Genomic DNA, 18234 nt, shown 5'->3' on the forward strand with positions numbered 1-18234 from the left:
ACGCAGGCCAAAAGGAAAACTATCTATCTACTCCGAGTTCTTCTAGCACGCTCTGGGAGCTAATCATTTGTGCCTGAAAGCTAAATATATCTGTTCAGCGAATGATGCCGGTAACCCATTCCAACGCGTTTAAATACATTATAGATAGATATATATATATAGATATATGAAAATCATTTTGAAGCAGGAACATATATACTTAAGAGACACTAGTTTTAAAATCAAGAATGGACTCAGCAAATAGGGTTAAGCACAACAATCAATAATCACAATTAAGGAGAGTCATCATAAGGAATACGCAACTAAAGTCACAGTCTATTTCCACATCAATCATATAATCATTCAAACATCATTTGTGACACTCAATCACACTGAGCTGGCGCCACGGGACCAATCGCATGCCCCGAACATGAGGGTTAGTACGTATAGCACTAACACGGCCCCGCAGCACCCTACCTCATACCGCAGCATGAAGGGAGTTGATCGCAACAAACCCTTTAAAGACCGCTGACGAACTCAACGTGGGACCACAATCCTACACACCGCTGACGCGCCCAGTCGTTGGACTCTGATCCCCTTTACAAGGGGGACATACGACCCTACACACTGTTGACGGGCACAGTCGGTGGACCGTAGAGGATCAAGCCCTACACACCGCTGAGAAACTCAGTCGGTGGGCGAAGATCCTCAGAGGCTACGACCCTACACACCACTGGCCCATCACTCGGTGGATCGCAGCCAGCCGTAGCCCTACACACCGCCTGATTACTCAGGTCAGTGGACTACAGCCTTCCTCAGGTTTATTGGCCCTACACACCCCCTGGCGCGTCCAGTTCGGTGGGTCATCATACCCGAGGCCCATGTGGACCGCAACCCTATATAATATTTATATACCTGACCGATCACAACCGGCCTGGTTAACAGTTGGGATGGTTCTCAACCCATTCAACTGCCCGTATAGCTCATAAGTAACCAAACAGTGGACCGCAGCCCTATATAATATTTATATACCTGACCGATCGCAACTGGCCTGGTTAACAGTTGGGATGGTTCTCAACCCATTCAATTGCCCGTATAGCCAACTTGATCGCAACCAAATTGGGGAAGCATGCATCACATAACACACAATAGCACATAATAGCACATTGGGAAGGGGGGGACACATAAATAAGCTTACGTGTGATCATTCACATACTAAAAATAGTCCTAAGGGGTTCATACGACTTCCACCTAGGTCAACAGGTTATCGATTCAACTAGCATGCAATCCCTAAGACTCTTTTATCCTACGAACGGTACCCCAAACATCAAACTAGACTCAAGCACGACAAACGGGGTCCGTTGGGATACCACGGGGGAATGGGGAACATCAAACGGGGAAGCCAAAGACCCGGGGTGGGTACGGACCAACGGGTAGCCGGTGGGTGGGTGTCACCCGCCGGCTGCCCGCCGGAGATCATCGCCCGGGCAGCGGGTTGCCGGCGGCGAACGCCTGCCCGGCGTCTGCCCGCTGCCTGGCGGTGATTTACGGGCAACGGGTAGGTGGCGGGTACCCCTACCCCCACCTACCTCCCACTGACTCTTTTATCACAATTACGTCCTGGGATCCTTTGTGGAACCCGAAACCATGCTTAGACACTTTTAAACGCAATTAACAACATCACGTAGGCAATTAATGGATCAAAAGCAAGAATCATGCATAACTCATCCTATTATGATTTCTAAACATAACCAACACTCGAACATGTGAATTCCCACCCAAATATACATCAAGAACATTACAACACAAATTCCCAATCCATCCTAGGGCTCTAATCCCTCCCAATTTTATCAAAATCACAACTTATCTTTAACATCAATGAATATCAAGATTTGTCAAGAATTATCACACCAATATCAAGAACTTCTTTCCATCATCAAGATCATTAAGATTATCAAGAACACACACAAATCATCTTATCAATTATCAAGAATATATCACAAATTGCATAGAGGAATTTAATCAAGACACAAGCATATAGAAGGAGGCCAAGGACGGAGATTATAGCGAAGAAAATAGGTTTTGTTGAGACATGGGTTACCTCTTAGCCTTAATTAATTGCCTTGGCTATGAAGGGTCTTTCTTTAAGATTTCCTCTTTCTTGATTTCTCCTATGGGAATTCTTGGGGGATTCTTGTGTGGTGAAAGTTATTGTGGTGTGAGTTCTATGTGCCTCTTATGTCCTGATATATATATACCTAAGAGTCCTAGTTAGGGTCTAAGTGGTGTGGCTTTGCTAATTCTATTTCCTATAGGACTAAGGGATTGGCTTTAGGGATAAGGGCCCATGGACTATGGTGGACCCCTTTTAGCTAATTAGTGGATTTTAACTCCCTTTTTGGGCTGAGTAATTGTTTAATTAATTTGGGTTTAGGGGTCGTAACACGGGGTGTTACACCTGGCACCGTACTATTTGACTCAGGAGCCACCAACTCATTCATAGCGACCGACTTCGCCATGCAACTTGGCTTGAACACCAACACAAGAGTACAACTGCAAGTCAAGGTGGCATCCGGCGAAATCATAAAATATGACGCATGTACAAAAATATAATGATCACCATCGAAGGAATAGAGTTCCCTAGCAACCTGATACAATTCAGGCTGGATGGGATACAAGTGATCTTGGGCATGGACTGGATAGGGAAATTCCGAGCGCAAATCCTATGCGACGAACAAAAAGTGGTCTTACGGGGACCAAACGGCAAACGGGTATCCTACCACGGGAGCCACAAGGACCTGGAAATTAAACTAGTAAACATGATAAAAATGAAGAAATACCTAACCAAGGGACACGAAGCCTTCCTGTGCTCAGTTGAAGATCTTAACACCAAGACAGCCGAACCTCAGACCAGACCATTCTGGTAGTAAACGAGTTCACCAATGTCTTTCCAAACGAAATCCCCGGGGCACCCCCAACCAGAGAAGTAGAATTCACCATCGACTTGGTGCCTGGCGCTGCCCTAATCTCAAAACCACCCTATAGGCTGGCACCAAAAGAAATGAAGGAACTAAAAGCACAACTCCAGGATTTACTGGACAAAGGGTACTTACGCCCCAGTACCTCGCCATGGGGAGCACCTGTACTATTCGTAAAAAAGAAGGATGGAAGCATGCGCCTATGCATCGACCATAGGGAACTAAACCAAGTCACAATAAAGAACAAGTATCCTCTCCCTCGAATTGATGACTAGTTCGACCAACTTAAATGAGCAGGAGTATTCTCAAAAATCGATTTAAGATCCGGATACCACCAGATAAAAGTGGCCGACCCAGATATTCAGAAAACAGCTTTTCGAACCCGTTACGGCCACTACGAATTCACGTTAATTCCCTTCGGACTCACCAATGCACCCTCTATATTCATGGACCTCATGAACCGAGTATTTCAGCCCTACTTAGTTAACTTCGTCATTGTGTTCATTGACGACATCTTGGTCTACTCACACAACAAGGAGGAATACGAAAGGCACCTTCGCACAACCTTGTAAACCTTAAGGGAGAACCAGCTATACGCCAAATTCTCCAAGTGCGAATTTTGGAAAGACAACGTGGCATTCCTAGGACACATGATAACCAAAGAGGGAATCAGGGTGGATCCAACCAAAATCCACGCTGTCAAGGAATGGCCCACACCAAAATCACTTTCGGAGGTCAGAAGCTTCCTAGGGTTGGCAGGCTATTACCGGAGATTCGTACCCGATTTTACCAAGATAGCCCAACACCTCACCAAACTCATGAAGATGGAAACCCCCTTCCGGTGGGACGACAATTGCACTTCAGCCTTCCAGGAATTGAAAGAAAGACTAACCACAGCACCCGTCCTAGCCCTTCCCTCCGGAGTGGAAGGATTCGAAGTTTTCAACGACGCTTCCAAAAAAGGGGACTAGGATGCGTACTAATGCAAAAAGGCAAGGTAATAGAATACGCATCCAGGAAACTCAAAACCCACGAAGAAAACTACCACACACACGACCTAGAGCTAGCCGCCATCGTGTTCGCCCTAAAAATTTGGAGGCATTACCTATACGGAGCACAATGCATGATCTACACAGACCATAAAAGCCTGAAATACATCTTCACCCAAAAAGATCTAAACATGCGACAACGAAGATGGTTGGCACTGTTAGCAATATTATTATTATTATTATTATTATTATTATTATTATTATTATTATTATTATTATTATTATTATTATTATTATTATTATTATTAGTTTCTTAATATTGTTATTATGTTGACTAGTCTTTGTAATAGGCTTAGTCTTCTATGGCTTTCCTAGTTGATAGGGGTTACTTACGTAGAGCTGTTATGCTATTAGTATTGTAATCCTGATCCTTGTTATGTTGAATGTTGAACTGATTATCTCATCTGGTATCAGTTAGACCAGGGAATTTTCTTTCTCTCTCCTTCCATCACCCTCGGTCGATCCTCTCCCCAAAACAATCGACTAATCGTCAACATGTCCACCAATTCCTCCGAGCGCACCATTGCCGCCGGTGGAACTCCCTCTCCGGCCTCAAGCCAAAACTCCCTAACCAGTGCCCATCACTTTGTTTCCATAAAACTAACATATCGAAACTTTTTATTTTGCAGAACCCAATTGGTTCTTTTTTTACGTGGTCAGGAGCTCATGGGTTTTGTTGATGGTGAAAACCCATGCCTTCCAGCAATGATCGATGCTCCTCCGGCCACCGGCGAGTCTACGGCATCAACGTCTGCTCTGGTCCCAAACCCGGCGTATAAGGCATGGATCAAACAAGATTAGACGCTGCTATCCCTTCTAATCTCATCCCTCTCGGATGATGTAATGCCGTCACGATTCCGCAGATTGCGAATTATTTGCGCGCCCAGGAGTTCCTCCACGCTGATGAATTTCCGGCGGGTTTTGACCATGCTGCACCGACAGCTTACTATGTTGGCAGGGGCAGAAACGGAGGGCGCGACAGTGGGAGCCACGGCAGTGGCGGTCACGGCAGAGGCGGCAGGGGCGGTCGCAATGGTGGACGCGGCGCTCCTCGTTGTTTATTGTTACAAACGCTATGCCCCGCAACAGCCGGCACACGCTAATCTGGTTGTTCCAGGAGAAGAGGACGTGAGTGCAGCTGCTTCAAGTTGGTTCCCCGACACGGGGGCCACCGCCCATGCCACGGCGGACGCGTCTATGATGACGCAATCTGATGAGTACACGGGTGGTGATGTTCTGCGTGTTGGTAATGGCGCAGGTTTGACGATCTCACGAGTTGGCCATGCTTCTATACCATCTTTGTCTAAAACTCTAAATTTAACCAATGTCTTACATGTTCCTAAACTTTCTGTCCCGTTATTATCTGTTTATCGTTTAACGAATGATAATCGTGTTTTTGTTGAATTTCACAAAGATTGTTTCATTGTGAAGGATTCGGTCACTCGGGCGGTTTTGCTTAGGGGTTTCACAGCGGGCGGTTTATACAAGCTCCCAATTTCTCAGTCTCAGTTTGCTTTTCTCACATCCCGTGCTACACCAGTTGTCTGGCACCGCAGGTTGGGCCATCCCCATGCGCATGTTCAGAATCGAGTCCTAAAATTGTGTCCCATTACACCAAATAAAACCTTACCGGGCGGGTTGTGCACTTCATGTCAACTTGGCAAATCATCAAGATTTCTCCTAGATAGAGTTTCATTATCAAGTAGTAATTTGTTAGATTTAATTTATACGGACATATGGGGTCCGGCTCCTGTAATCTCTAATAGTGGATTTCGCTATTTTCTGCTTTTCGTAGACGATTATTCTAGTTTTTGTTGGTTTTATCCCCTACGGATAAAATCTGATATATATAAAAGTTTCGGGTCGTTTCGACTCATGGTAGAACGCTAGTTTTTCGCGTTCTATCAAATCTGTTGAGTCTGACTTAGGCGGAGAATACCGCAAGTTACATCATACATTCGAAAAGTTAGGCATTGTACATCGCCAATCATGTGCGTATACGCACGAACAAAATGGCAGAGTTGAACGAAAGAATCGTCACATAGTCGAAACAGGACTAGCTTTGCTAGCCGGATGCTGTGTCCTGCAACAATACTGGGATTATGCTTTTGAAACAGCCACAACCATAATCAATTATTTGCCCATTGCAGTCCTAAAATTCGAAAGCCCATACACTCGTCTCTACAAAACCAAGCCACCATACACTTTTCTCTGTGTCTTCGGGTGTCGGTGTTATCCCTATCTTAGGCCCTACAATGGGCATAAGATGGATTATCGCTCGGCGCCGTGTGTCTTCCTAGGTTATCCACCTTCCTTTAGGGGTTATATGTGCATGGATTTAACAAGTGGGAAAGTCTATATCTGTCGTCATGTACGGTCTGATGAGACTGTTTTCCCTTTTTCAGAATTAACAGCTCAGAATGCGAATTCAATGATTTCTACAGCTCCACCTTGGGCTGCTGCTCCAGTAATATCTCACTCACCTACCACGACCATAATCGACTCCGGTTTACAAAGGCCGCTGAGTCCAATACCATTGGCGCAAGAGTCAACCCCCTTGGCTATTGAAGGGCCTGTCAGGGCCGTGACTCGCAGAAAGCGGCTAGGACTAAGCCACAAGATCGGGGGCATACTATGCGGCTACATCATATGACTCGGGGTACTGGAGAAGATTTTCAAGCCCTCAGTGCTATTGCTGATCCCACCTGTTACTGACAGGCGGTTGGGCACCCAGAATGGCGTGATGCGATGGACCAGGAGTTCAACGCTCTATTACACAACAATACTTGGGCTCTTGTACCTCCCAAACCAGACATGAACATCATCGGGTGCAAGTGGGTGTTTCGTACCAAACGCACCGCTGATGGTTCGGTTGAGCGGTACAAAGCTCGACTAGTGGCAAAGGGGTTCAATCAGGTGGCTGGCGAAGACTTCTTCGAGGCAACTCGATGTCCACAATGCCTTTTTGAATGGGCACTTGGCGGAAACAGTCTACATGAAGCAGCCCCCGGGCTATGAAGATCCGACACACCTAGATCACGTGTGTCACTTACAGCGATCTCTGTATGGGCTAAAGCAAGCCCCGCGGGCATGGTTCAAAAGATTACATGACTATTTAATCTCTGCAGGTTTTTTTTTATCATCGAAGACAGATGTCTCTCTCTTCCATTATTCTTCTGCTACCTCACGCGTATACTTACTAGTATACGTCGATGATATCATTATGATGGGAAATGACCCATCACTCATTGATTCTCTCCTGCATCGGCTTTCGTTGACTTTTAAGATCCGAGATCTTGGAACACCCGGGTTCTTTCTCGGCATTGAGACTGCCAAGACTGACATAGGGCTCATGCTGTCCCAACGCAGGTATATGAATGATATTTTGGCCTGAGCTGGTATGATTGACTGCAAACCACTAGCTACCCTGGCTGTGGTTTCTCATCCTGTCTCATCTACCACTGAGCCACATGACAACCCGACTCAATACCGTCGTGTGGTTGGGGCTCTTCAGTACTTAACTATCACTCGGCCAGACTTATCCTATGCTGTGAATCGGCTATGTCAGTTTATGCACACGCCAACGGCTGACCACTAGGCGTTAGCTAAGAGGGTACTTTGCTACATCAAGGGTACTCTTGACTACGGCTTGTAGCTCACGGTGTCCGAGTCCTCTGCTCTCCATGCATACTCTGACTCGGATTGGGCAGGGTGTCCGCTATACAGGAAGAGCACTGGTGGTTACACGGTGTTTCTAGGGGCTTATCCATCTCATGGCTCTCCAGGAAGCAGCGCACAGTGGCTCGTTCGTCGACTGAAGCTGAGTATAAAGCCCTAGCTGATGTTGCAGCCGAGGTTACCTGGATTGTGTCGTTACTACGGGAACTAGGCCTCCATACTGGTATCCCACCGACGCTCTGGTGTGATAATCTAGGTGCTACTTACATGTGTGCGAATCCAGTTTTTCACGCCAGGACTAAGCATGTGGAGATAGATTTTCATTTCGTCCGCGACAAGGTTGCATCTGGTGATTTATTGGTTAATTATGTCTCGACTAAAGATCAGTTAGCAGATATCTTCACGAAGCCACTACCGGGGCCACGCTTCGCAACGCTACGTGACCAGCTCAATGTTGTGGCTTACCACCCTTGTGTTTGAGGGAGTGTGTTAGCAATATTATTATTATTAGTTTCTTATTATTGTTATTATGTTGACTAGTCTTTGTAATAGGCTTAGTCTTCTATGGCTTTCCTAGTTGATAGGGGTTACTTACGTAGAGTTGTTATGCTATTAGCATTGTAATCCTTATCCTTGTTACGTTGAATGTTGAACTAATTATCTCATCGGAACTAATAAAGGACTATGACCTGGATATTCAGTACTACGAGGGGAAAGCTAACGTCGTGGCAGATCCACTAAGTCGAAAAACTAACCACTCCCTCAGCACCACCTGGGTCCTGTCAGACGAGTTGTGCAAGGATTTCCAAAGGTTGGATTTGGAAATAGTAGAGAAGGGACAAACAAATTCGAAAATCCACATATTCAACGTCAAAATTATACCCACGCTACTCGAGGAGATCAAAACCGGACAGCAACAGGACCCGGAGCTAGATAAAATACAGCTCGACCTGGCACAAGGGAAGGACAGACCATTCAAAATATTTGAAGATGGCAGCCTCCGCTATCAAGGGAGATGGTGCATACCCACGACACACCCCCACCTAAAACAACAAATCTTGGAAGAAGGGCACAGTTCACCATACTTGATGCACCCCGGAGGCGACAAATTATACCAAGACGTGAAAAGGATGTTTTGGTGGCCCAACATGAAAAACTTCGTGGGAAAATGTCTAAACTGTCAAAGAGTGAAAGCCGAACGATGCAAGCCCAAGGGACTCTGATAGGAATATTTTTGTAAGTTTTGATGAGCCAAATGTACTTTAGATCCCCTTAGTTTTAGGTCTTTTAGTACAAGCATCATAAATCAGAATATCGAGTCATAAGGAATCTACCATAGGAAGAACAAAATTAATTTAAGAAATTAATATTGGTCCTACGAGTATTCATCCGAGAAAGAGGCATAAAAGAATGGCGTTGCAAGAAATGACCTGATAAGCCTAACGGTGAAATGGTAGAAGTTTTTACTCAAAACGATCACACCTGAGATTGATTCCCCCCAAGGACTTATTTTTTACAAGTCAAGTTTTCGGACAAGCACAATGTTCCTCAAAGGAGCACAATGTTACCAAAAGAGCACGATGCGAACAAGCACAATGTGTGCTAAGGAGCACAATGTATGCTAACAAGCACAATGTGTGCTAAGGAACACAAAGTATGCCAAGGAGCACGATGTGTGCTACGGAGCACAATGTATCAAAGGAGCACAATGTTCAAGTCAAAGGAGCACAATGTTCAAGTCAAAGGAGCACAATGTGGCAAAGAAGCAAGATGTTCAGAATATGAATAAATTTGAAGGAATTTATTTTGGATCAGCCCACATGCCACAAGAATCCAAAATTGCCTGAAGATATTTGATCAGAACGGAAAAAATATTTATGAAGACATGAATAAATAAACTTATCCTAAAAATAAATTCTATCAGATGAATTTATTTCAAAGATTCGTTGGATATTCAAATTGACAACTAAAGTAATATTTTAAGAAACAACTAGAAAATCAAGTTGTGTTAAAATATTATTTTGTCAGGCAAGTTGACAAATCAAATCAAAATTGAAGATCTACTATTGTCAACAAAATCAGGCTATGAAGATTCGAAATTCAAAATATCAAATTATCCCACTCCAACGGATATATTTGATTGCCTATAAAAAGCCATGAAGACTTGAAGATACAAGCAGAGGTGCATACACGCGGATAAACAAGTGCAAAATTCAAAAGTGCAAGTGCTCTAATATTCTTAGAGACTTAGTCTAAATAGTCTCAAATCTAGTTGGAGAGAGATACAATTACCTTTGTATTTGTAATTGTAAAAAGAGTATAGCTGTGTGCAAAATACTCTAGTGAGTGTAGCTGTGTGCAAAACACTCGTAGTTGCTAAGTGTAGCTGTGTGCAAGACACTTAGTTGGCGTTGAGTATAGCTGTGTGCGAAATACTCGGAGTTGAGTGTAGCTGTGTGCGAGACACTCGGAGTTGGGTGTAGCTGTGTGCAAAACATCCGGAAGAAGTGCTTGTGTAGCGCTTATTCACTATTGTAACTGTGTGTGGAAAATAGTGAATTACTCCTAGAAGTGAATGGAGTAAAGTGGACTAGGAAGATTACGCCACTTCCGAACCACTATAAATTGCCTCTCTCATTTACATACCTCACTTACATAATTTGCTCTATTTATCTATGTTATCCGACTAACCTGTTTACTATTCACAGTTAATCTTAATCGTTCGGGTTTAGTGTGTTTTCACGTATGCGTGTGACTCAAACTTCTCGAGCTTAAATATTGGATTATTCTAAGCAAGTTTGACGTGTTGCATGTAACATTCGTCACACGATCGACGTGACATGATATTTATCTACAATCTTGAATATTATTGTTATATATTGAGTGCACCATCTCCTATATATATTCAAGATATCTCTGTCACTTTACATATTATCTGTACCCTTCTTACATGCGCATTTAAATTATTGTTTGGGCATAACTCTTTACATACTATTATTCCGTTGTGTAGTTTTAAACTTACTCTATTTACTTGTTCCTTAGAGTTGAAGTTACCAAAGAGTTATTTATTTTGAAAAAGCTTGGAAGTCTATTCACCCCCCCCCCCCCCCCTCTAGACTTTCACCACCTTATCGGGACCAACAATTGGTATCAGAGCGGTTGTCTATTTGAGTCAATTTTGACTGCTAGACAGATCTCGAAAAATCAAGATGATGAAAAGAGATATGGTTCTTGCCCAAAACTTATTGTTTTCCTTAGAGAAATTTGATGATTGGAAAATTCGCATGCATGTACATTTATCCGCGTTACATGATGAAATGTGGGGAGTAGTTACGAGTGGTCCTATTGAGATTTTACAAGTCAACACCTCATCCGTACAAACAAGTGACACTCCACAATACATTCCAAAACCGAAAGCGGAATGGTCTCATGAAGATAGAACAAGAAATAACTTAGACAATATTGCCAAGGATATTTTGTTTAAATCTATCGATGACACGATATTTCCAAAAGTTCGAAAATGTCAATCCGCGAAGGAAGTTTGGGAAATGCTCATTCAAATTGGTGAAGGTGTCGAGCAAGAAAAGGATAATAAGCTCACTATAGCATTAAAGAAATTCGAGGATTTCAAAATGCTAAACGGCAAGAATATTACCGACATGGAAACAAGATTTGTCAAAATCTTAGGAGAGATTAATGATCTTGGAAAAGATATTAATCAAAAAGAAATCTCACTCAAAATTCTACGTGGTCTACCATCTACATGGGACATGAAAGTCACGTCCATGAGAGATCATAGGGATCTAAAAACCCTATCAACCGATAAGCTCTTTAGTGATCTAAAAGCTTATGAATTTGAGATGAAATCAAAATTAGAGGAAGATCATGAAGAAAAGAACAACGCGCTTATAGCCGAGCAACCATCAACTTCAAGGTCAGTACAAAATGTTGAATTATTGCCTAATGATCAATTTGCTCCCTTTGTCAAGAAATTTAGGAAATTTATGAAGAGAAGCAACTACAAGAAAAATCCACAAGGGAAATCGTGGAATGCAACAAAGAATTCAAAGAAAGAAACAGTCGAGGAAGACTCGAATTTGTGCTACAACTGTAGAAAGCCTGGATACTTTGCAGCAAGTTTTCAACACCCCAAGGTAAGTAAAAGTCAATATACAAATGTCTCTAACTCTCAACATGAAGAATTCAAGCCCAAAGATAAAAGGTTCACAAAGGAGAGAAGAAAAGCACTTATTAGTGACCCACTTGAGATAAGTGAGTCAGAAGAATCTTCAAGTGATGGAAGTGACACCTCAAAGGATGACAATGCAATGTTTTACATGAGCATCTCCAACAACTCACCCTACGAGGACATGTGTCTTATGGCAAATGGAAGTGAAGAAAATGAGGTAACATCTAACTCTTATGATTCTGTCAATTCTTCATTTTCTAGAGAGTCCTTCTTTCACTTAATGGAAGAATGTCAAACCGTAATAGACACTCACTCTCAACTCAAAGAGCGCAATTGTCTTTTGATTCTCGAAAAAGATCAAATAAATGAAAAATTACAAAATGCTCTACTTGAAGTGAAAGACTTGAAAGATAAAATTGTTTGTCTTCAAGAAGAGTGTAAATCAAGGGAAGTGAGAGAACACAACCTTAGAGAGGTTATAGCAACATTTACACATTCATCCAAACTAATGGACAAAATGGTAAATAGGCAAAAACCCTCAAGTGATAAAACCGGACTCGGTTATGATCCATCGTGTTCTCAAGCTTCCAAAAATTTGGCCAATTCTACTACTATTTTAAATAATAAAGTCCAAGTAGTAAAATTTGTAAAAGGTCAAGAAAGCACAGTGAGACAAGGAATTGGTCACCAAACTAATGTCAAAATTAATGCTGTTAGGCCGAAGCCTCAAAGAAACAATATTTCGCCTAAACAGTATGCAAAAAGACAAAAGTTTGTTCCTAAATGGAAATACACCAATGAGTCTAGTGCACAAAGCCCTCATAGGAGAATGAGAAGAAATCCAAGAATTGAGGCAGGGAGATTTTATCCCTCTAAACAAGACTGGTTTGATAACATTAAACCATGGACCAAGTCCAGATTTAATGCCTATCATAAGCTCAAACAATCTACCTCTCACGTGCCAAAAAATCGAGTAAATTTTCAAAAACCGGCACAAAAATTGTTTTCAAAAATTAAATATGATTATAATGTGTTTAATGGTTACCAATCACCTAGACTTAGATCAGTGAGTACAAGGTGGATTTGGGTACCAAAAATGACTAACACCCAAGGACCCAAGTCAAGTTGGGTACCTAAAAATGTGTAATTTATTTGCAGGAAGTTTGGTACTTCGATAGTGGATGCTCTAGACACATGACTGGAAATAAATCTAGTCTTGTGAATCTTAAAAATATCGAAGGACCAAAAGTCGTATTCGGTGGAAATGAACGATACGGCATAACAAAAGGAATTGGTACAATATTTCGAAATGGTTTGAAAATCGAAGATGTATCCTTTGTTGAAGGTCTAAAATTCAACTTGTTAAGTACAAGTCAATTTTGTGACAAATGATATCTAGTAGAGTTCTTCAAAGACAAGTGCCAAGTGAAGAATAATTCCTCGGGAGAAGTCGTGCTTGAAGGAATAAGGAAGAAAAATATGTATGTTGTGGATTGGAACACAACCAAAGAATCAGTGTGCCTACTAGCAAACAACTCACACGCAACAAGTTGGGAATGGCATAAGAAGTTGAATCATCTAAACTTCAAGACTATCAACAAGCTAGCAAGAAACAAACTAGTTGAAGGTCTACCCGACATTGTTTACAAGAAAGATCAAATATGTGATGCTTGCCAAAGAGGAAAGCAAATCAAGTCATCTTTCAAATCCAAAGCTCAAGAATCTACAACAAGACCGCTAAGTCTATTACACATGGATCTATTCGGTCCAGTAGACCCAGTAAGTCTAAGTGGTAAGAAATATACACTAGTTGTTGTTGATGATTTTTCCAGGTACACATGGACGATATTTCTCAAAAAGAAAAATGAAGTAGAGCAAAAATGTTGCCAGAACTACTCAACAAAACGAGAACGACTTGAAAATTGCAAAAATCCGAACTGATCGTGGAACAGAGTTCGTGAATCAAGTAATTGAAGCCTACTGCAATTCTCAAGGGGTTCTACATCAATTGTCTGCCGCACGTACACCTCAACAAAACGGTGTAGCCGAAAGAAGAAATAGAACGCTAAAAGAAGCCGCACGAGTGATGATTACGTCAGCCGAACTACCTAAAAGATATTGGGCTGAAGCAATCAACACCGCTTGCTACACGCAAAATCGAAGCTTGATACACAAGTCCTACAATAAGACTCCGTACGAATTATGGAAAGGGAGAAAACCTAAACTCAATTACTTTCATACTTTTGGCATCAAATCTTTTATTCTTAATAATGGTAAAACATATCTAAAGAATTTTGATGAGCATGCAGATGAAGGAATATTTTTGGGATATTCATCTACCAGCAAAGCATTCAGAGTATTGAACAAGAAATCAATGGTGGTAGAAGAATCAATTCATGTTACATTTGATGAAGCTCATAAGAAGGAAACCCAGAGCAGCAAAAATGATCAGGAAAGATGTCAAAATGAAAAATCATTTAATGATACTGACATATCTTTTAAAGATCAAAGTATACAGGGTATGGAGCAATTGGACATTGATTGCAATAGTGAAGGACACGTGGAAGCCAATGAAGATACCCACGTGGAAAATCAAAATTCTCAAGTTGAAACACAAGTTGGAGAACAATCTGATGAGCAAAATATATCTACCTCCAATTTATCTACTGAACAAGGAAATGTGGAAAACCCATGAAACCTACAACCTGACTTGAGATGGCTCAAAAATCACCCTCCAGAGCTAGTGATTGGAGATCCACGAGAAGGAGTAAAAACAAGGTCCTCAAATATACATACTTTATTTTCTTGTTTTCTTTCTCAGGTGGAGCCCACAAGCATTGAAGAAGCTCTAAGTCATCCAGATTGGATTAATGCAATGCAAGAAGAGCTTGATCAATTTAAAAGAAGTGACGTATGGGAATTAGTTCCAAGACCTGAAAATTACAATGTAATTGGAACAAAATGGGTCTTTCGGAATAAAGCAAATGAGGATGGAATTGTCATACGAAATAAAGCACGTTTAGTGGCAAAAGGATATTCACAAGAAGAAGGCATAGACTTCGACGAAACGTTTGCACATGTGGCAAGACTAGAAGCTATCAGAATATTTCTAGCATATGCCGCGTACAAGAATTTCACTGTCTATCAAATGGACGTGAAAAGTGCATTTTTAAACGGATTACTTGAAGAGGAAGTCTATGTTGAGCGACCTCCTGGTTTCGAGGTAAAAGGTGATATTGATAAGGTCTACAGATTAAAGAAGGCGTTATATGGGTTAAAACAAGCACCGAGAGCTTGGTATGACACCCTATCAACGTTCCTAATTAACTGTGGTTTCACGAAAGGCCTTGTTGATAAAACCTTGTTTAGAATTCAAGAAAATGATCTCATTTTATTGGTACAAATTTATGTTGATAATATTATCTTTGGTAGTACTAATAAAACATTATGTGAGAAATTTTCAAAGGTAATGCAGAATAAGTTCGAGATGAGCATGATGGGAGAGTTGAACTACTTTCTTGGACTACAAGTAAAGCAACTCAACGAAGGGATATTCATCAATCAGGCCAAGTATACAAAAGATCTTATAAAGAAATTTGGTCAAGATGGAAAAACCTCAATCAAAATCCCGATGAGTACATCTTTAAGATTGGATAAAGATGATGAAGGCAAGGATGTTGACGAAACAAAATATCGAGGAATGATTGGATCATTACTATATCTCACTGCAAGCCGACCAGATATATCTTACTCAGTGGGAGTATGTGCTAGGTTCCAGTCAAAGCGAAAAGAAAGTCATTTTCTTGCTACCAAGAAAATCATCCGATACCTAAAAGGAACAGTCAATGTGGGATTATGGTATCCCAAAGAAGGTAATTTTACACTAACTGGTTTCTCAGATGCAGACTTTGCAGGATGTAAAATCGATCGAAAAAGTACCTCAGGGACATGCCAGTTCTTAGGGGGAAGATTGGTATCATGGTTTAGCAAAAAGCAAAACTCCATAGCCACGAGTACAGCCAAAGCTGAATATATAGCCGCTGGGAGTTGTTGCACGCAAATTCTTTGGATGAAACAACAACTGAATGATTATGGCGTGAATTGTGAAAATGTCAACATATTGTGTGACAATACAAGTGCCATAGCTATAACACACAATCCCGTGTTACATTCAAGAACAAAACACATTGATGTGAGACATCATTTTATCCGGGATCATGTTGAAAAGAAGGAATTATCAATTGAATACATCCCGACCGAGAATCAAATAGCTGATATTCTCACAAAACCTTTGTGTGAATCAAGATTTTCGAAATTAAGACACGAGATGGGCATGATTGAATTGAGCTAAGTTTCTAAACTCCATTTAAATTAAAAGCTCAATTTTTTTCATCTGAAAAATTCGTTACTATCTGATTTATTTAAATCTCTTTCGTGCCTATGTGTCTCACATGCAAATTTGTCACATCCTATATATTTAAGTCTACATTAAATGTTGAAAAAGCATATATTGCATGCATGTCTACCCGTGTATCTATCTATTTACTTCTTACACAAATAAAAGTTATTAAGATTTACACAATCTTACCATTTAAGAGTTGACAAGATGGTATAATGATAGGTTATCTTAAATGTGTACATCTTTTTATGGTAGTTGCTCATAATAAATGGTCTAAAAAGAATCAATTCTTTTTCTTTCTTCCAACTACATAAAAACGTGTATATATATATATATACATGCACATATTATTTTTGGAACAGATTTAGTGCTCGATGAATTTTATTTCAGGTAAAATCAGTCCGAGCATCTAAATTTTTGGCGCCACATCAGCAGACAAATTGGATGGAGAGAATATAACCTAAACTAAATATCAGTTAGGTCAAAGGTTGGAAATATTGAAATATCAAAAATACCCCTCACTTATTAAAAGTCAATCATTCAATTGTGAGGATATTTTTGTAAATGACACCTCTTTTTCCACCCAACCGGTCGAAGAGTCACCACTACACTCAAAACTCTCAAAACCTTACACCTTCCATAGCCGAAACCTCTCAATCTTCATCTCTTTCAAATCTTCAATCTCTCAATCTCTAAAAATACCAAGCACATTATGGCTGCCATTGGAGATTCAAGCTCTCACCCGAATGAAGAACAACTCAATCTTGCTAAGCTAGCAGTTGGAATCAAGGCAGGGGGAAGTTTTGACTCTCACGGTTTTCTCAAGGAAGCCAAGAACTCTCAACTTGCACAAAGGATCATCCATGCACATCAACAAAGCAATCTCATGAGGTTATGTTCTTATCCATACTCAGGATTTTATGATGAGGATGTAGCAGATTTCTATGTGAATGCCAAGGTTGTTGGATGGACCATTGAGTCCACCGTGAATGGAACTCTCATCCCCATTGATGAACAAGAGTTGCACACAACTTTTGGACTTCCTATATCTAGTCCAGAACAACCACTGTTGGACTTAGATATACACACATATGATCACACGGAAGTTTGGACAGAAATTCGAAATGAGAATGCTTCTCTCGAACCAAACCTTTCCGGTCAAAAATCTGATTTGAAGTTAGAATATGAAATGCTAGTCAAAATCCCTCTACAAATGTGTATTATGCAAACTGAATAGTATGGAGGATATATCACCTGTGAGAATTGGATATTTGCATGCTGTGATGAATGGTGTTAGAGGTGATTGGATTAAGCTTATTTTGAGCTGGATTGCACATTTTGTGAAAGGTGCAAAAATTAGGAATGGGAAGTTCAATCATATCCTAGGGTTCGGTTTACTTATTGGTGAAATCATAAAAAGGAAAGGATTACCAATGAGATCAAGGAAGCCATTTGGAAGCAACCGGATATTGTTCAAAGATCATGAAGTGTCAACCGAGTTGAATTCCAAAAGGAAGAGGAAACCGAGAGGCTTTCCTGCTAGAAAAAGGCCAGTTGTAGAAATTCTTGGTTTATCTTCTCAACCCTCAACTCAATCCCATGAAAACCCTACCTCTAGCCAAAATCCAAACACAAGTCAAAATCCTACCACAAGTCAAAATCCCAACAAAAGCCAAAGTTTCATGAATCCTTTTTCCCGAATAGCCGAGATGGAAACTATGATGCATGAGGAGATATATCAAGTTGATGGACTTGATTTGATATTGGTGAATGAATACCGAAGAGTTCTCAATTGGAGAAACTGGAGACTAGGTTCTTATCAAGAGTTGATGACAAAAGGACCAAGTATGCAAGAAGAAGAATTATTTTCCCTAAATTGGATTGGAAATTTTGATGTTGGCCATGCAACATTGATGTCTACTGTGAATGGAATATTTGTGAGTAAATTAAAAGCCAAGTTGG

The sequence above is a fragment of the Ipomoea nil genome, unplaced genomic scaffold (assembly GCF_001879475.1).
Source record: "Ipomoea nil cultivar Tokyo-kokei standard unplaced genomic scaffold, Asagao_1.1 scaffold3195, whole genome shotgun sequence".
Taxonomy (NCBI): domain Eukaryota; kingdom Viridiplantae; phylum Streptophyta; class Magnoliopsida; order Solanales; family Convolvulaceae; genus Ipomoea; species Ipomoea nil.